Source organism: Sturnus vulgaris, chromosome W (assembly GCF_052056855.1).
Source record: "Sturnus vulgaris isolate bStuVul1 chromosome W, bStuVul1.hap1, whole genome shotgun sequence".
NCBI classification, from domain to species: Eukaryota; Metazoa; Chordata; class Aves; order Passeriformes; family Sturnidae; genus Sturnus; species Sturnus vulgaris.
The window spans coordinates 27,022,075-27,027,926 of NC_142282.1; the positions used below are offsets into that span (position 1 = coordinate 27,022,075).

At 39.6% G+C, this 5,852-nt stretch overlaps 1 pseudogene; it reads left to right on the forward strand.

Moving 5' to 3' along the window:
• Positions 1-2,413: 2,413 nt before the first annotated feature.
• Positions 2,414-5,431, forward strand: LOC148220056 (uncharacterized; annotated as a pseudogene).
• The last annotated feature ends 421 nt before the right edge of the window (positions 5,432-5,852 follow it).

Genomic DNA, 5,852 nt, shown 5'->3' on the forward strand with positions numbered 1-5,852 from the left:
AGGTGCTGAAAAAATATATACTGTCTGGGAAAAGGGACTATTTGTGGTTAGCTTAGCTCTCACAGAAGTGGCAAAAATTGTATGACAACAACCAATTGTATTGAGAGGTCCTTTTAAAGTGATCAAGACAGTTACTGGAGGGACTCCTCCACCAGATGGAGTTGCCCAAAGATCCTCAGTTAGGAAATGGTATGCCCAGATAAAACATTACTGTAACAACATCTCAGTAACAGAAGGGGCTATAAAAAATCTGGCAATACAAGAAACTGAGAGCTTGGCTAGCAGTCATGACAAACCTGCCTTGGTAATGAGAGGAATGTTGAATTTGTCTTTACAAATGAGTTGTGGATCAGCCTGTAGATAAGGCTAGCACTGAGAGATAAAAGAAACAATGGGATGGATTCCACTGATTGATGAATGGAAAGAGATATTTGCCTTTACAAACAAACTGTAGGGCTGCTGATAAATGAAATTGGATATCGAAAGATGAAAGAAGCAACGGGGGGGAAAACTATGAATTCTATAAGAATTAAAAATTAAAAGGGAGGGTTATACATTAGAGGGGAATTTCAGGTATCAGGCGTTCCGGGAAGTCTGTGCCTCTCAAGTACCTCAGCCAATGGGGAAAGAGAGAGGGAAATGCGGCCGGGAAAATAGGATAAAAAGGAGGCTACGTCCTCCAAAAATTTGAGAGATCCCAGGGGAATGTCCCATGGCCTCTCCCTTTATTCGAATAAAGCAAAAAGGACTCCTCTGTCTCCTTTTTGGACATAAACCTCTGGTGTTTGTGGATTAATTTTCCTGACAGTAATTAAAGTGGCCCCTCCTTTTTCACCTGAACAATCAGTAGATTCTTGGTTCACTGATGCTTCTGCTAAATGAGAGGGAAAGGTGTGGAAATACAGGGCAGTAGCTCTTCATAATTCCTCCGGGGAACGAATTATTACTGAGGGAGAAGGTAGCACCCAGGTTGGGGAGCTGATTGCTGTTTGGAGTGTTTTCCAACTTGAGGTACAGAATACCTCTCTTGTTTGCATTTACACTGACTCCTATGCTGTGTTTAAAGGATGTACAAAGTGGCTTCCTTTTTGGCAGCAAAATGATTGGGAAGTTAACAGAATTCCAGTATGGCAAAAGGAAAAGTGGCAAGAAATTCTAAATGTCACAAGTCAAGGGAATTTTGCTGTGGGGTGGGTAGCTTCTCACCAGACAAATGGAAATCCAGCTGGTGAATGGAACAATACAGTTGATGAGTTAGCAAGACTAAATCCCCTGAAAAAGGAACAAATTACAGAGGACTGGGAGCACCTATTACAATGGCTGCATATAAAAAGACAACACACAGGTGCAAAAGATTTTTACAAAGAAGCCTTCCACCATGGTTGGCCTGTCACCAGGGAAATGTGTAAAACATGCATATCAGCTTGTGAACAATGCCGCAGGCAACTAGAAAGGCATCCTTTAGAAGATGACCCTCTGCACTTAAGAAAGGGTAAAGGCTTATGGGACACATGGCAGGTAGATTATATCGGTCCTTTTAAGAAGTCAGGTGGTAAACATTGTGTTGGTGGGAGTGGAGATTATATCTGGGCTAGTCCAAGCCGAAGCTTTTAAAAGAGCTACAAGAGATAATACTGCTAAAGCATTGCAAGGATGGTTTGGAACTTTCCCAAAACCACAAGAAATTCAATCTGATAATGGGTCTCACTTTACTGCTAAAGTGGTACAGGGTTGGGCAAAGAAGGAAGGAATAAAGTGGACTTTCCACACCCCTTACTACCCCCAAGCTAACAGAATTGTAGAAAGAACCAATGGTCTCCTAAAGTGACTCCTTAACCCACAGGAGGGAAGCTGGGATCTCCGATTATGGAAAGCTGTAAAAGGTATAAATGATAGATGGGGGGTAAATGGGTGTCCCAAAATAACTGCCTTTTGTCCAAAAGCCCCAAGCATCATTCCTGCGCTTAGGGGACCAAATGATCCTAAGAATCCAACACAGTACCCTGGGCAACCTGTTCTAGTGAATCTCCCTACTGTAGGGGAGGTACCACTAGTCCTAAAAACCCCTTTGAATAAATATACATGGATAGCTACCAATGCTCTGGGGAAGGAACATCGGATAAGCACTCGCTGGATTGTTCCATCATTTTAATCTCCTGCCTCTTGGTGGCAGACTCTGTTGTGTTTACTTTTACAGAAGAACACCGAGGGACATGAAAACCAGATAAACCATGATAACACTACTGATACTTCTCTGCATCCTACCACAACACCATGGTCAAAACTCGGCTGAGTGGCCGTGGTCTGAAGCTATCATCAGGTATACCAGTGCTCTAGGACCCTACCCCAGAGATCGTCGCCCAAACCTAGTGACTGTAGTACTGCACGATTCTGAGGTATACCATTTGAGTGAATGGGGTTGGGAAAAAAAGTACTGGCCTAGAATGTTAACTGCAATAATCAGTGAAGAAATTAAGGTAGGATGCAGGAAAGTAGAAAAATCTCTTTACAAGAAAGCTTCCACCATTGCAATCACCTGAAATTTTCTAGAACCAGATGTGACAAGCAATCTGCACTCCAACATCATGGCAAAACTCTGCCCTACAACAGTGTGGACATGTGGCAAACAAATCCCCCTCATACTGTGCTGTAGCCAGAAAAATGTTGGTAACTATACCTTGGACCCCAGTATTAACAACGTTGAAATTACAAAGCTTTGTGCTGATGAATTTACTGACTGTTGGTATAATTTTACTTTAGCCAAACCAACCTATGTAACATGTAATTGGCAAAATGATCCAGCAGATCAGTCAGGTCTAAAAGGTTTAACTTATAGGTTCAAAATAAATGCTGTGGCAAAACCCACGCTGACTGCAGTAATTACATACCGTGGTGTAAGCACCCCCCTAGTGTTGGATGACAAAAACAATGTTTTTCCTCCCATTATTGTAACACGAGGTGACAATGTCAAGATAACATGTAAATTAATTGCTGAATACCTCATTGAACCTGTATGCAGTTATGGCACAGGACCTCACGGCTGTGTTATATTTTGTGAAATTCAAAATCAGAATTGTGGGCTAAATTTAACTGCTGTACAATTTTCCTATAAAATCATGAGTGGTAAAAACAATACAAAATACTGGGGGGAACTTGATGTCAACGTTGTAACACCTACCACCCAACCACCGGTTATGTTAAGCCTGAGAATTTTTCAAATCGGACCATTTGCAATTAGGAAAACTGGCAAACAACAAATGTTGCTTAATCCGGCATGGTCTCTTAAACAAGTCAAATTGTTAACGCAATGCAATATCTCAGAAATTCAGCCAGCTTGTTCACCTTTTCTGCAAACTTCTTTTGAGGGGTGGACAATCTGGTTGCGAAAGCTAAAAACTAATGGCAAGAGACATAACCGGTGTTGTGGGAACAGGATTGGGAATTTTGAATAGCATTGATTCAGAAGTACAAATGAATAAATTGGCTACCACAGCTGGAGATGTAACCAAATTACAGCAACCACTGCAGTCATCCTTAACAGCTTTGGGAACCCAGAAGTGATTGTTATCAAATGTATTACCAAATTGGGAAGAGGTAAATGTAAATAATCACAAATTAATAATTGATGCTCTTGGTGCTACACAAAATAACATCTCTCTGGCTCTCAGCTGTATCCAGGCCCAGTTGTGGATGCAGTCGGTTGCTGCCTCAATTATAAGAGAAGGCGAGGAAGGCACTTTTCCTACTGAAATCTGGAAAATAATTTGGGATAGTGCCACTGATTTTGAAAGAGAATTCCTATCCTGGTGGAACTGAGTAAATTTTACCTACGACCCCAGCATAAACACAGCCACAGCTTTTGTACTGACGATGTGTAATGCTTCAGTGCATTCAATATTCCCCATCATTGCATTAGGGTTGAACCATGAAAGAGCTATTTTCTATCCTTTCGAGCATAGGGAATGGGCCCATCAAATTGGTGAGAAGTGGCAAACTGTTAATTTGGAAACTTGCATTGTCCGGGAACAACAAGGGTTTATCTGTGAAAGTAATGCAATCAGAGCTCAAGATATTTGTTTGGACACAGAACAGAATATTTGTAACTTTGAAATTCATCCAGATGAGATTCCTGAAACTGTACTGGTGTATATAGGCAATGGATGTGCATGCTTTAGAACTGCTTGTGATAGTGTTTTTATAGAAAATATGGTAGTGAAATCATTCAAACTTTTGTGTCTGTAACTTTACTAGGATTGCAGGATGTGATTTTTCTTATGTAGCCCCAGTTACTTCTTATCACCTTTTACAAACCAATTACACACCGATCCACCGTCTAATGCCTACTCCCATTGGGATGAACCTCACTCTGGTAAAGCAATTGTTGCTTCACCAGGATTTAATTGAAATTTTGGAAAAGATCAAGAAAAATGGACAAAAAACCTTAATAACTGTTGGACTCAGTAAGTCAGGAGTCTCTCATTTCTTCAGAGAGAAATCAGAGTGTAGGGATTGAATTAAAGTCTTTGAATGGAATGGGTAAGTGAATAGATGGAGTGAATAAGTAAGTAAGTAAATGGAATAAGTTTTAAGTGCTTTTAGTAAGCAAAAAGTCAGATGCCTGAGAAGTAGTACATGTTCTAGTGAAGACTGAAAAACATGCTAGTGTTTTCTTAGAGGCTCCAAAAACCTAGCTTCAGACATAATAGAGGTAAGAATATTGCTTACATTTTTCAGTTAGAACAGGATAGGCCATGAACGTAGTCTATACGTAGTCTGGTGTGCTAAGAAACTAAAATTCTAATAGGTTAAGTAGTGGCCCGAGTTTGTGTCTTAGCTAGTTGGAAAGTTTCTATAAAAGAACATGCATCAGGGAGAGCTGGTGCTTTATGCCATGTGCATTTTGCCATTGCATTTTGTCACTGCACTTTTGCTATTGCGTTATGCCATTGCTTTGCTTTGCTTTGTTTTTGCTTTTGAGACTGATGTGCTTCTGCAATAAATAACTTTACAGCAACTATTAGCCGCTTTGCTTTTTACACAAAAGAAGAATAAGCCCGACAGTGTGGGTGCACAAGAGGCATCCGGAGGTTCTCAGAAACCTCACAATAACTATTCATCACGATGTGAAAGAAATACATCGTGTTTTGGAAAGAGAAAAGAAAGATGCCAAACACAGGTGGTGGGATGCCCTCTTTAGGTGGTCACCTACTGCTACAGGTGTCCTAAACAAATTGTGTCATCTCATCATTGTTCTCTTGATTTTGGTTTTGATTGGTTTTGTTTTATCAGTAATCCTATACATTATGAATTGGAAAATGATGAAACGGTTAACACAATTGGCATCTGTAATAGACATACCCAAATCGTTCACTGTTGACATCCTTAAGGTTATTGACACAAGACGAACCACATGAGTATTTGAAATAGGATAAAACATGATTTTATCTAAAATTGCTTATTTTTAATTGTATGGTATTTTGAATTAAAATTGTTTATTTCTTTGTAATCAAAAATTTATTTTCTTTGTAATAAAAAGTTGATTTCTTTGTAATCAAAAATTGAAAAAAATGGTTTATTCCTTTGTAATCAAAAACTTAAATATATATTTTAATTTATTTGTTTTGTTTTCTTTCTCTTCTTTTCCTTTTCCTTTCCCTTATCTTTTTCCTACTTTTCTATTCTGTCTGAGTCTGTCTCTGTTTTCCAGGATATGCTACCAACTTGGATGAGTACTGAAGACCTCACAACTGAAGGCTTCGCAACAACACTCCAGATTTCTGGGATCCAACATTTCCTGTTGCATTTCCCTAGATGCATTGGATATGGTACATTCTGTGACCCCTGCAATGTCC